This window comes from Stenella coeruleoalba, assembly GCF_951394435.1.
Source record: "Stenella coeruleoalba genome assembly, chromosome: 17".
NCBI classification, from domain to species: domain Eukaryota; kingdom Metazoa; phylum Chordata; class Mammalia; order Artiodactyla; family Delphinidae; genus Stenella; species Stenella coeruleoalba.
The window spans coordinates 64,643,740-64,659,149 of NC_137163.1; the positions used below are offsets into that span (position 1 = coordinate 64,643,740).

A 15,410-nucleotide genomic window follows, 5' to 3' on the forward strand; every position below is an offset into this window, starting at 1 on the left:
GGTTTGACAGATGAGTAAGAGTTGACCTTACAGCCAAGAGGAGGAAGGACGAGGGACTTCCAGAAACTGGGCACTGTAGGTTGAAAGGCACGAGGCATAAAATAGCTTGTAATATGCAGAGTACTGTCAGTGGATTGGCGTGGCTGGAATACAGGATGCGAGGAAGTGGATGGTAAAAGTTATGCTGTAAAGGTAGACACGCAGATATATAGGTACACAAAGAGATGTATTGTATTCCAAGAATTCTCAGATGCACATGCTTTCACATTTTAACATTCCTGAGATTGGGATGCCTCTTGCAGTCAGTGTCATTTGGGATGTTGTTGTGATTGCTGGCATGTATACAAGCTCGGTCATAGCTGCTCCAGGTTTCAGTTGAGTTAAAGGGCAACATGCTGGGTTAATGCCATTCACATTTCTTTTAAAAAGTACACATAATTCAGTTTTGAAGCAAAATGGATTATTGTTTATGCAGAAAGTCACAGAAACAGAGTAAGGGCTTACATTTGACATTAGAGAAGCAAGTAAATCTGAAAACATTCTTTCAGTAAATATAAATTAAGAATTCTGAGTGATAAAAAAGCATTAAGCCACAGTTTAATTGGCATTTTTTCTTTCATAGTAGTACATAAAGTAGTGATGTATCTTCTAATCAGTGATGTATCTTCTAATACATCTTCTAATCAGATGTGTCTTCTAATCCGTTAGGTTAGATAAAGTATCAATTAATAATTGAGTATAGGAAAATCCTGTGCTTGCTTTTGTTTTAATCACTTTTGTTTTTTGCTAGAATAAACTCTCATAAAATATCAAAGGGTAGTTTGCTCCCCTCTCTTTAAAGAATGGGCAGTTAGGTGTTGTGCTGTTGATTCTGGGGCTCTGACCTATGGGAACATATTACTAGACTTGGCATTCAGATGAGGTGGGCAGTTCTGAAACACACACACACACACACACACACACACACACACACACACACACCAGTTCTTGACTTCATGACTTCAGGGTAACTGGGATCTGTGGACTTTCCAGAAACAAGGCATATGAAAAGGTGTAGGGTCTTATCGCCAGGTCATTTGCCAACAGGTCAGACTTCCTGTGGACTACTGTATAAGTCCAGGTTGAGGCTGGGTCCATGCTCCAAGGCCTCATCAAATGCCCTGGAGGCCAAGCTTAATATGGAGCCAGAGGACTACCAGTCCTTGAATGGACCATGCAGACCTAGACAATGAGTGTCTTCAGCATGACCAGGAAGACTGGTGTTCAGAGGCTTCTTCCTCCATGTAGCCTCAACTGTTTAAGTCCTAGAATCTTATTACAGTGCAAAGTGGGAGGCATGAACCACGAAGTATGAAAAATTACAGACACTGGATTTCTCAACAACCTTGTCAGTGGGGGTTGAGATTGGTGTGGGTTGATTTTAAAAATAAATAAACATGGCACTTCATCTGAGCATTGAGCATAAATGCTTCCTTCCTTCCTTCCTTCCTTCCTTCCTTCCTTCCTTCCTCCCTCCCTCCCTCCCTCCCTCCCTCCCTCCCTCCCTCCCTTCCTTCCTTCCTTCCTTCCTTCCTTCCTTCCTTCCTTCCTTCCTTTCTTTCTTTCTTTTCTCTCCCTTTTATTCTGAGCCATGTGGATGATAGGCTCTTGGTGTTCCAGCCAGGCATCAGGGGTGTGCCTCTGAGGTGGGAGACCCAAGTCCAGGACATTGGTCCACAAGAGACCCCCCAGCTCCACATAATATCAAACAGTGAAAATCTCCAGGAGATGTCCATCTCAACACCAAGATCCAACTCCACTCAACAACCAGCCAGCTACAGTGCTGGACACCCTATGCCAAATAACTAGCAAGACGAGAACACAACGCCACCCATTAGCAGAGAGGCTGCCTAAAATCATAATAAGGCCACAGACACCCCAAAACACACGTCCAGATGTGGACCTGCCCTCCAGAAAGACAAGATCCAGCCTCATCCACCGGAACACAGGCACTAGTCCCCTCCACCAGAAAGCCTACACAACACACTGAAGGAATCTTACCCACTGGGGACAGATACCAAAAACAACAGGAACTACGAACGTGCAGCCTGTGAAAAGGAGACCCCAAACACAGTAAGTTAAGCAAAATGAGAAGACAGAGAAACACACAGCAGATGAAGGAGCAAGGTAAAAACCCACCAGGCTTAACAAATAAAGAGGAAATAGGCAGTCTACCTGAAAAAGAATTCAGAATAATGATAGTAAAGATGATCCAAAATCTTGGAAATAAAATGGAGAAAATACAGGAAACGTTTAACAAGGACCTAGAAGAACTAAAGAGCAAACAAACAGTGATGAACAACACAATAAATGAAATTAAAAATTCTCTAGAAGGAATCAATAGCAGAATAACTGAGGCAGAAGAATGGATAAGTGACCTGAAAGATAAAATAGTGGAAATAACTACTGCAGAGCAGAATAAAGAAAAAAAATTGAAAAGAATTGAGGACAGTCTCAGAGACCTCTGGGACAACATTAAACGCACCAACATTCGAATTATAGGGGTCCAAGAAGAAGAAGAGAAAAAGAAAGGGACTGAGAAAATATTTGAAGAGATTATAGTTGAAAACTTCCCTAATATGGGAAAGGAAATAGTTAATCAAGTCCAGGAAGCACAGAGAGTCCCATACAGGATAAAATCCAAGGAAAAACATGCCAAGACACATATTAATCAAACTAGCAAAGATTAAATACAAAGAAAGCATACTAAAAGCAGCAAGGGAAAAACAACAAATAACACACAAGGGAATCCCCATAAGGTTAACAGCTGATGTTTCAGCAGAAACTCTGCAAGCCAGAAGGGAGTGGTAAGACATATTTAAAGTGATGAAGGGGAAAAACCTACAACCAAGATTACTCTACCTGTCAAGGATCTCATTCAGATTCGATGGAGAAATTAAAACCTTTACAGAGAAGCAAAAGCTAAGAGAGTTCAGCACCACCAAACCAGCTTTACAACAAATGCTAAAGGAACTTCTCTAGGAAGGAAGCATAAGAGAAGGAAAAGACCTACAATAACAAACACAAAACAATTAAGAAAATGGTAATAGGAAAATACATATCGATAATTACCTTAACTGTAAATGGATTAAATGCTCCAACCAAAAGACATAGACTGGCTGAATGGATACAAAAACAAAACCCGTATATATGCTGTCTACAATAGACCCACTTCAGACCTAGGGACACATACATACTGAAAGTGAGTGGATGGAAAAAGATATTCCATGCAAATGGAAATCAAAAGAAAGCTGGAGTAGCAATTCTCATATCAGACAAAATAGACTTTAAAACAAAGACTATTATAAGAGACAAAGAAGGACACTACATAATGATCAAGGGATCAATCCAAGAAGAAATATAACAATGGTAAATATATACGCACCCAACATAGGAGCACCTCAATACATAAGGCAAATACTAACAGCCATAAAAGGGGAAATTGACAGTAACACATTCATACTAGGGGACTTTAACACTCCACTTTCACCAATGGGCATATCATCCAAAATGAAAACAATTAAGGAAACACAAGCTTTAAATGATACATGAAACAAGATGGACTTAATTGATATTTATAGGTCTTTCCATCCAAAAACAACAGAATACACTTTCTTCTCAAGTGCTCATGGAACATGCTCCAGGATAGATCATATCTTGGGTCACAAATCAAGCCTTGGTAAATTTAAGAAAATTGAAATCGTATCAAGTATCTTTTCCGACCACAATGCTATAAGACTAGATATCAATTACAGGAAAAAATCTGAAAAAAATACAAACACATAGAGGCTAAACAATACACTACTTCATAGCCAAGATATCACTGAATAAATCAAAGAGGAAATCAAAAAATACCTAGAAACAAATGACAATAAAAACACGACAACCCAAGACCTATGGGATGCAGCAAAAGCTGTTTTAAGAGGGAAGTTTATAGCAATATAATCCTACCTTAAGAAACAGGGGCTTCCCTGGTGGCCCAGTGGTTAAGAGTCTGCCTGCTGATGTGGGGGATACGGGTTTGTGCCCTGGTCTGGGAAGATCCCACATGCCACGGAGCGGCTGGGCCCGTGAGCCATGGCCACTGAGCCTGCGTGTCCGGAGCCTGTGGTCCGCACCAGGAGAGGCCACAGCAGTGAGAGGCCCACGTACCGCCAAAAAAAAAAAAAAAGAAGGAAGCTCTCAAATTAATAACCTAACGTTACACCTAAAGCAATTAGAGAAAGAAGAACCAAAAAAACCCAAAATTAGTAGAAGGAAAGAAATCATAAAGAGCAGATCAGAAATAAATGGAAAAGAAATGAAGGAAATGATAGCAAAGATCAATAAAACTAAAAGGTGGTTCTTTGAGAAGATAAACAAAACTGATAAACCATTAGCCAGACTAATCAAGAAAAAAAGGGAGAAGACTCAGATCAATAGAATTAGAAATGAAAAAGGAGAAGTAACAACTGACACTACAGAAATACAAAGGATCACGAGAGATTACTACAACCAACTATATGCCAATAAAATGGACAACCTGGAAGAAATGGACAAATTCTTAGAAATACACAACCTGCCAAGACTGAACCAGGAAGAAATTGAAAAGATGGACAGACCAATCACAAGCACTGAAATTGAAACTGTGATTAAAAATCTTCCAACAAACAAAAGCCCAGGAATAGACGTCTTCACAGGCGAATTCTATCAAACATTTAGAGAAGAGCTAACACCTATCCTTCTCAAAGTCTTCCAAAATATAGCCAAGGGAGGAGCACTCCCAAACTCATTCGACGAGGCCACCATCACCTTGATACCAAAACCAGACAAAGATGTCACAAAGAGAGAAAACTATAGGCCAATATCACTGATGAACATGGATGCAAAAATCCTCAACAAAATACTGGCAAACAGAATCCAACAGCACATTAAAAGGATCATACACCATGATCAAGTGGGGTTAATTCCAGGAATGCAAGGATTCTTCAATATATGCAAATCTATCAATCTGATAAACCATATTAACAAATTGCAGGAGAAAAACATATGATCATCTCAATAGATGCAGAGAAAGCTTTTGCCAAAATTCAACACCCATTTATGATAAAAACCCTCCAGAAAGTAGGCAAAGAGGGAACTTTCCTCAATATAATAAAGGCCATATATGACAAACCCACAGCCAACATTGTCCTCAATGGTGAAAAACTGCAACCATTTCCACTAAAATCAGGAACAAGACAAGGTTGCCCTCTCACCACTATTATTCAACATATTTTTGGAAGTTTTAGCCACAATAACTAGAGAAGAAAAAGAAATAAAAGGAATCCAAATTGGAAAAGAAGAAGTAAAGCTGTCACTGTTTGCAGATGACGTGATACTATACATAGAGAATCCTAAAGATGCTACTAGAAAACTACTAGAGCTAATCAGTGAATTGGTAAAGTAGCAGGATATGAAATTAATGCAGAGAAATCTCTTGCATTCCTATACACTAATGATGACAAATCTGAAAGAGAAATTAAGAAAACACTCCCATTTACCACTGCAACAAAAAGAATAAAATGTCTAGGAATAAACCTACCTAAGGAGACAAAATTATAAGACACTGATGAAAGAAATTAAAGATGATACCAATAGATGGAGAGATACACCATGTTCTTGGATTGGAAGAATCAACCTTGTGAAAATGACTATACTACCCAAAGCAATCTACAGATTCAATGCAATCCCTATCAAACTACCACTGGCATTTTTCACAGAACTAGAACAAATAATTTCACAATTTATATGGAAACACAAAAGACCCCGAATAGCCAAAGCAATCTTGAGAAAGAAAAATGAAGCTGGAGGAATCAGGCTCCCTGACTTCAGACTGTACTACAAACCTACAGTAATCAAGACAGTATGGTATTGCCACAAAACCAGAAATAGAGATCAATGGAACAGGATAGAAAGCCCAGAGATAAACCCACCCACATATGGTCACCTTATCTTTGATAAAGGAGGCAAGATATACAGTGGAGAAAAGACAATCTCTTCAATAAGTGGTGATGGGAAAACTGGACAGCTCCATGTAAAAGAAGGAAATTAGAATACTCCTTAACACCATACACAAAAATAAACTCAAAATGGATTAAAGACCTAAATGTAAGGCCAGACACTATAAAACTCTTAGAGGAAAACATAGGCAGAACACTCTATGACAGAAATCACAGCAAGATCGTTTTTGACCCACCTCCTAGAGAAATGGAAATAAAAACAAAAATAAACAAATGGGACCTAATGAAACGTAAAAGCTTTTGCACAGTAAAGCAAACCATAAACAAATGAAAAGACAACCCTCAGAATGGGAGAAAATATTTGCAAATGAAGCAACTGACAGAGGATTAATCTCCAAAATTTACAAGCAGCTCTTGCAGCTCAATATCAAAAAAACAAACTACCCAATCCAAAAATGGGCAGAAGACCTAAATAGACATTTCTCCAAAGAAGATATACAGATTGCCAACAAACACATGAAAGAATGCTCAACATCATTAATCATTAGAGAAATGCAAATCAAAACTACAATGAGATATCATCTCACACTGGTCAGAATGGCCATCATCAAAAGTCTACAAACAATAAATGCTGGAGAGGGTGTGGAGAAAAGGGAACCCTCTTGCAATGTTGGTGGGAATGTAAATTGATACAGCCACTATGGAGAACCGTATGGAGGTTCCTTAAAAAACTAAAAGTAGAACTACCACACGACCCTGCAATCCCAGTACTGGGCATATACCCTGAGAAAACCATCTTTGCTGCAAAAAGCAAGGGGATGGGTTTTCCCAAAGAGCCTTAAGAAAGACACACAACCCTGCTGACATATTGATTTTTGCCCAGTGAAAGCTATCAGTGTTCTAACCTCTGTAACTATAGAAACCAAATCTGTGTTGTTTTAAAGCCACTAAGTCTGTGGTAATTTGTTATGGCATAAATAGAAAATTAATAGAGGAAAGCAAACATAAAATGAAAAGAGTGGTTGCATATTGGGGAAGGGAGGAAATAGGGTGGGGCAGAAACTAGATTTATTTTATAGGTTTGACTTGGACCATGTTAATGTTTTAATCCTAAAAATTTTAGTTTAAAAATCCATAAAATAAAAATAAAATGGGATGAATTGGTTGGTAGCACAACCACCCAGAAGTTCAAAGTGGCTAAAAAACACAGTTATTTGGTTATAATCTTTCATATGATATATGTTGGAAGAAAAATTTCTGAAACTACAAGAAAAAATCTTACACTATTTTCATTAATCATATGGTTGGTAGTAAATTTTTTTGTTATTTTGAAATTATTGTGGTTATATTATGGGAGAAAGCAAATGAGAAGTATTTGCTATTCTAATTCTATCATTCTATGTCATTAGAACTCAGATTCTGGGTATGGGGTAAAGGAGATTCAGACTTAAGATCAAAAAGATTAAATAAACATCCTGCCAGTCCTCAATTTGGATTGGAAGTGTCATCTAAACTTATGATGAATTTTATTTAAAATAAAAACTTTCCTAGCTTTGTTTGCTGAAAAGACCTAGAAATAATGACCAACCCAGTAGCAGTGAGTACTCTCAGTGCCCAACTTATAGCCTCTAAATACAGTTTCCCACTAACAGGAAGATAATGGAGATTTCAATGATTTCCAGGTCTTGGAAAGAAATGTACATGATGAATCTGGATCATTTATTATGCTACGCATTGCAATGAAGCTATAAAAGAAGACTCAGGTCACGTCAAAGATCACAGGAATCAACTCAAAGAGTTACCCACTGGTCAAAAATGGGTTGGGATAAATAAGGATAATAATTGCAATTGGATTGAAGCATTTCAAGCACATTTAGATATGTGAGTTCTTAAAGATATCATTATTGGTCATTGTTGAATGATGCTCAAGTATCAACTCTTTATTTGGAATACTGGCCTTTCCTATGCAAACTATACCTTTGGATAACCCAATAGTAGATGAGGGAAAGTTTCTCTTTATAGAGATATTCTAGCTAATAAGTGAAGGAAGAATGACAGATTTCCAGTATCACATATGGCTGACGCTGAATTAGAAAACAGACCAGATTGCCATCAGTAAGAGAAAAAGGTCCTTGCTGTTCAAAGTGTGGTTCACGGACCAGCATGGGCATCACCTGGGGATGTATTGGCTAGGCAGCCTCTCACACCCATCACCAGCCTTACTGAATCAGAATTCGTTCTAACTACCCCTCCTCCAGGTGATTCGTGTGCAGTTAATGTGTAAAAGCGCCTCTAGAGCATTGGGCATTATTACCACCACCATCATACCTAACGTTCATTTAGCATTTATCATGTGCTAATACTGTTCCTTCACATGAATTATCTCAATGCAACTATGTAAAGAAATCACTATTATTATTCTCATTTTAGCGATGAGATAGCTGACATCCAAAAACATTTTTAAAGTTGAAAATGCACATGGCTTCTCATTGATGGATCTGGGGTTCAAACTCAGGTTCTTCGAACCCAAAAGTATGAGTCTTAATTACAATTTTGTTATCCTCAGAAATGGTCATACCCATAAGGAGAAACCCCACTGGTATCATTATGTTTGATTATGAAGACTGTATATAATCCAGAGACAAATAAAGGAGAGACGGCAGGAGAAAGATTTGCCATCACCACTAAAGAATTTTCAAAGTGAGTTAACACCAGATTTAAAACAGTGAAGTCGAAGAGGAAAGGCAGAACACAGTAAGAACTGTTAGATGCCTTTCTTCACTGATTATTCCAACATTAAAAGATTCCACGTTCTACAGAAATATTCATCTGAGAGAAAAACAAAATTAACATTTTAGGTTTCATCTGTTTTGACAAACACATAACTGCCCTTAGCCTGGCAGAGATATTCCCTGTTGTCCCAGATGAATGCTGACTAAATGTGACATGAGTTTAGAATTAATCCCTACTGTAGTTAGGATTTGCTACAAAGCAGCTGTTTCTTCTTCTCATCTCTTGAGGATCATGTGCTGATTATGACGGACTTATTAGGTATTTTCAGGAGGCTATCTGTGAAGCTGCTTTTGACTGTTTGTGAGTAGTTCCTGAGTTTTATCACAAAATTTCTGCTTGATTCTCTTGATCTAGGGGTGGTTTATATTAAGTAACCGAGAGATAATAATCAGAAAGAAATGGCATGCCTCAAAATCTGAAACAAGGCAATTTTAATCAGTATATTTTAATCTAAATTACTTTTAGTTTATTTTTCAAAGGGAGATTTCAGATTTCTAGCGTTTATAATTCTTTCCCTTTAAAATACGACTTTGAAGGGTTCACAAATCACAGACGGTGGCTACATCTGCATGGTGCAATCACAGGTTTAAAAACGAGAACATTCTGTCAAAATGACTTCCTGCCACTGTCCAAGGCAACTCAGAGTATCCCAAACAGCACTGTCCTCCACAAGCTCATCTGCCGGTGGGGTAAGGGGGTCGTTTAAATCACCCCTCCATAGTTTCCTCTGGTTCCCAAACCTTTAATCTCCATTTTTTCCAACTCCCTGCCACTAACCTTTCACTTTAAATCCTTTCTTATTCTCTACTCTCTACTGAGGACTTAATTCAGACTGTCCCTACTTTACTCAGGGAGGTCCCATATATTACTGGTATTTATTCCCCATTTTTCTGCCATTGTAGCCTGATAGCAGATTCCCTACAAGAGGTGAAAAAACTTGTTTGGTTAGTGCAGGCCACTGTGGCATTTCAGTAGCTTCATCCTAGTTGAGCTGACCGCAACCCAAGTTGGCCTGGCTGAGGCTTTGTCCCCAGCTCAGTGCATCTACTCATTAGATGCACTGGTTATCTCCTTTTTCTGGTAGGGTAGTTCCAACAGAGGTCAACCAGCTCAATGGGAAACGGGAACTATTTGCTCCAAAGTGTACTTATGGTAGAGGCCTGAAGATTCCCATAATCCATGGTTGGTATGCTTCAACCACTGTTAAGCTAGAACAGACCTGGGAACACAGTCAGTTACAGGCAGGTGGTAGATCTTATTTATTAGCAAATTATGTTTTTTTAATTTTAATGAGGTATAGTTTATATACCCCAGATCTTATGTTTACACTATGAAAACTCCCCTAACAAGTTTAAAATACCTTCCTGACAAAAATGCTGATTTCATTTTAATATCAAGGAAATTTGATTGTCCAGAATGGTACCATAGATCTGTTAATATTTAGCATATTAATAAGTGACCTGCTGCATAAAATTCTTCATAAGCCACATTTTTTAAGTTTTAAAAATACTTAATGTGCTCCATTTGCAATATAACTTCTAACATTTCTGCTCTGTGGTAGAGATTTATTTGTAAGGGCTGATGAGAGGCAAAGGATGTTAGAATAGCAAAAAATGTTTTTATGAATGAATTAAAATTTTAACCTTTTAACGGCAACTACATGTATTTAAAAAAATCTGCATTATAGGGCTTCCCTGGTGGCGCAGTGGCTGAGAGTCCGCCTGCCGATGCAGGGGACACGGGTTCGTGCCCCGGTCTGGGAAGATCCCACATGCCACGGAGCGGCTGGGCCCATGAGCCATGGCCACTGAGCCTGCGCGTCTGGAGCCTGTGCTCCGCAACGGAAGAGGCCACAGCAGTGAGAGGCCTGTGTACCGCAAAAAAAAAAAAAAAAAATCTGCATTATAGAATGCACAGGTCTTAAGTTTTTATTTTGTTGAATTTTGATAAATTATACACCCTTGTAACCATCATCCAAATCAAAATATAGAACATTTCAATCATCCCATAAAATTCCCCTTTGCCACTTTCCAGTCAACACCGCCAGCTCACAGGCAACCATTATTCCCATTTCTACATAAATGGAGTCATACAGAAGGTTACTCATTTGGGTTTCTTTCGTTCAGTATAATGTTTCTGAGATTCATCCATGTTTGTGTGTATTGGTAGTTTGTTCTTTTTCATTGTGGATTCCATTGTGTGGGTATACCATGATCTGTGTATTGACTCAACTATTGATGTATACGTTGCTTCCAATTTCTTACTATTATAAATGAAGCTATAGACATTCATGGATTAGGCCTTTTGTGGCCATCTGTTTTCATTTCTCTTGGGCCTATGAGTGGAATTGTTGAATCATACACTAGTTATGGTTATCTTTATTAGAAACTGCCAAACTATTTTCCAAAGTGGTTATATCTTTTCTTTTAACTTCCACTAGCAAGGTTTGAGAGTTCTGATTGCTCCTTTTTCTTGCCACTACTTGCTACTGTCAGCCTTTTAAAATTTCAGCCATTCTAGTGGGTAGGTAGTATTCTCTCATATGGTTTTAATTTGAATTCCTCTCATAAATAATGATTTCATGTGCTTATTAGCATTCATAGTCTTATTTGGTGAAATGTCTGTTTAGATCATTATTTTAAAGTTGTTCAAGTTTACTCTCTCATATTCACAAAACTGATAGATATGCATTTTCTACCAGAAATGCACTGGGAGGTCCTCTGCTTGAACTCCTTGAAGCTACTTTTTATTTTTTTAATTTAATTGTAGTTGATATATGATATTATATTAGTTTTAAGCTTACAACATAATGATTCAATACTTTTGTACATTACAAAATGATCACCACGACGTCTAGCTACCATCTGTCACCATACAGAATTATTACAATATTTATTGACTATATCCCCTGTGCCGTACATTCCATTCCTGTGGCTTATTTACTTTGTAGCTGGAAGTTTGTACCTCCTAATCCTCTTCACCTATTTCACCCATCTCCCCACCCTCCTCCCCTCTGGCAACCACCAGTTCGTTCTCTGTAATTGTGAGTCTGTTTCTCTTTTGTTTTGTGTTTTAGATTCCACAAATAAGTGAAATCATACAGTATTTGTCTTTTTCTGTCTGACTTATTTCACTTAGCTTAATACCCTCTAGGTCCATCCATGTCATCACAAATAGCAAGGTTTCATTCTTTTTCATGGCTGAGTAATATTCCATCATTTCTATCTATCACATTATATATATATCACACATCATATATACACATATATATGTATATATATGTGTATATATATATGTGTATATATATATGTGTGTATATATATATGTGTATATATATATGTGTGTATATATATATGTATATATGTGTATATATATATATATATATATATATATATACCACATCTTGTTTATAATGGAAGAATCTTTGAATATAACTTTCCCCACTCTTACTCAGATCCCAGTACATTTCTACTTGTAGCCTTCCCCCCTCCGACCCCAGAGGTCATAAAACTGCTGGAGCCTTTTGTTTGGGGATCCCTCAGGAGTGAGATGATGCCCACATGAGCACGGATCCTGCTGACCCTCAACCAGTACGCCCTTCTATGGGGAAGATAGACCAGAGGGAGTCAGTGCTTTCTGACTGGTTTTAGCCTCTTGCTTAGACCATCACAGGAAGTGATTGATTTATTTTTTCATTTTTGGCTTATAGCTTTTTTTTTTTTTTTTTGCGTTACACGGGCCTCTCACTGTTGTGGCCTCTCCCGTTGCGGAGCACAGGCTCCGGACGCGCAGGCTCACGCCCATGGCTCACGGGCCCAGCCGCTCCCCGGCATGTGGGATCTTCCCAGACCGGGACACGAGCCCATGTCCCCTGCATCGGCAGGTGGACTGTCAACCACTGCGCCACCAGGGAAGCCCTGGCTTATAACTTTAATTGGCTACTCTGACACCTGACAGCTTCCCTCAATCTCTCCAGCTCAGCTCTGCAGCTGAATGAATGGCTTTCCAGAATTGTTTCCCATGGAGGGAAAGGGGGTCAGGCTGTACCCTCATATCAGCTGGTTATTGGCTATGGGCCACCCTCTGGGAAGGCACATAACCTTGGGTAGGGCAGGTCCCTGCAGCCAGGGAGGGGCGGGGGCAATGCCCAGTGAGGGGCACAGCTGTGAGGCATCAGCAGACAATATTCACAGCCACTGGGGATGGTTCTTTGGCCCAGAGGTAGAATCTTTGTGGAGCGCCATGGTATCAACTGTAGTCACCTCTTGTATTGCCTAGATCTACTTTTCTATTATAATAAGTTTATTCTACATGGGAATAGGGCCTCCAAAACTCTGGTTGGGCTTATTTCCTGGGATACTTGGGGTTAAGAGGATGATCTATAGACCCCTCAGCAGTTCTAATTAAAGCTGTAACTGATACTCATCCTTCATCCCCTCACCACCAACTCTGGATTCCTCTCCCTCTTGGCAAACACCTCTGCTAGACTAAGCAGTTAGTCGGGGGGTGGGGGGCAATAATCCAGACTTTCATCTTTGAGGGGTCTAGCCCATGGTTTCCAAGCGTTTAACAGGCTGTGGTGACTGCACTCGTCCATTTAACATTAAAACTAGGTGCAGGAGTGCCAAGAGACACACTTGGTATTTTGCTGAATACCAGACATCTTCTCTGTTCCCTGTGTCTGAAGGCAATTCTCGGTGAGGGGCACATCTGTGAGCTTTCAGCAGCTGGTACTCTCAAGAGTGAGGAGATGCATTAACTGGCCCTGAGGCAAGGATCTAGATGTAATACCACAGTATCTACCGGAAAAAGAAATCAGAATTTCCAGGACTTTTCTTGAATTCCAAAAATCTTAAGTTACTTCATATTTTCATAACACATTTTTATATGTTTAAGAAGTATATAATGAGTAAGATTTCCACTTCTGACCAAGATGGACTGACAAGAACCAGAATTACCCTCCTGCCTAAAACAACTGACAAAATATATAATATAATTTTTGCAAAACACTGGACTCACACCAGCAAATGATCTGCAGGGGTCCTCCTCAAAAACTGAGTAATGATCAGCACATTTGTGTGAGGAAAGCACCTAAGGAAAGAACCACCAGGAAGAATGAGAGGGAATAGTGCCCCGCATTCATAGAAGGCCGGGGCAGTGCCCGCTTCCAACAGTCAGACTGGAAAACCTCATAATACATGGGCCGTAAAGCACTCAAAAGGGTTTCACTCAACAGTGGGGAGAAATCAGCTGTAGAACAAACATTCCTCAAAGGCAAAAACTGAAAGGATCACACTGTTTCTAAGTAATTTAATTGTATCTCTGAACAAATCCCAAGAAGGTTTATAGGCAGACAAAGTACCCAGCACTCAACAAGGTAAGACTCACAATGTATGTTACCAAAAATTACAAGGCATGCAAACTGCCAGACAGGAAAATAAGCCCCATAATGGGAAAAATCAGTCAATCTAAACCAAACAAGAATAGATATACATGTTAGAATTATATAGTAAACAGGGACATTAAAAGGCTCACAATAAATGTATTCAATATATTTAAAAGTTAAATAAGGACATGGGAAATGCTTATAAAGACCCAAATCTAACTTCTAGAGATGAAAACTATAATGTGTGAGATGAGAAATGCGTTGATTGGGAGTAAGGGAAGATTAGACAGTGCAGAAGAAAAGATCAGTAAACTTGAAGACATCACAATTGAAACTGTCCAAAATGAACTAGAGTGAGAAGAAAAGAAGTTTGAACATGAACAGAGCATCAGTGAGGTGTGCGACAACTTCAAACAGCCATGTAATTGGATTAGGGATCCTCACTGTGAAAGGAAGACAACACGAGCAAGATTGAGCAGGGTTAGAGGTCTAATGGTGGTGCAGGGTTGTCAAAGCCTTGGCCAACCTGGCAGGAAGCACTGGGTTGAATATGCCTATCAGAGTGTTCTGAGTGACCTTCGTAATCTCACGTTGCTCACTCACCAGATCCAGGGCTCCCCAGGACGTGTATGATCCTGCCTAAGGGATCTATCTCTCTGCAGCAGAGGGAGCCCTTCGTCCAGCCTGGATCTGGAGGGGACCTTCCCCTTGAACCCACTGCTTCTGGTCAACAAGCCATTTCTTGAAGTGGGATCTGAAGGCAAACCTCCGGATCAACCACAAAGAGCCTGGGCTTCCAAGCCAGACGGCTCAGGTTCAAGTCCTGACTCTGCCACTCTGGGTAGGGTCTTAACTGCTCCGTGTTTTGTTTCCCCAAGTTTATGACCGAGTTGGTAACAGCTGTATCTACTTCGTGGGGTTATGTGAAGATTAAGTAGCTAAAGCACTTAGAACTTAACACTGACTGGCCAAGTGTTAAGGATTCTATAAATATTTGCTATGATTGCTCTCATTGCCTCATTTAATATTCCCATTGGCCCCACAAAGTAGGTATTCTTGTCTCCATTTTGCAAATCAGCAAACAGATCCTTTATTTATTTTCTTTATTTTTTAATTTGGCCATGCCGTGCAGCTTGTGGGATTAGTTCCCTGACGAAGGATTGAACCCGCCCCCTCGGCAGTGAAAGCTCAGAGTCCTAACCACTGGACTG

The 15,410-nt window shown here is 39.4% G+C and overlaps 1 protein-coding gene across 7 annotated transcripts in view; it reads left to right on the plus strand.

Moving 5' to 3' along the window:
- Positions 1-15,410, plus strand: part of EYA1 (EYA transcriptional coactivator and phosphatase 1) — a 561,881-nt gene that overhangs the window by 116,506 nt on the left and 429,965 nt on the right. The window contains exon 1 of one of the 7 annotated variants that reach the window (XM_079902477.1): positions 8,072-8,720. The exons of the other annotated variants lie outside the window; for them this stretch is intronic. The gene's annotated coding sequence lies outside the window, so the exon portion shown is untranslated. Of the gene's footprint in view, positions 1-8,071; positions 8,721-15,410 lie in introns of those variants that run through there. 7 annotated transcript variants of the gene reach the window in all.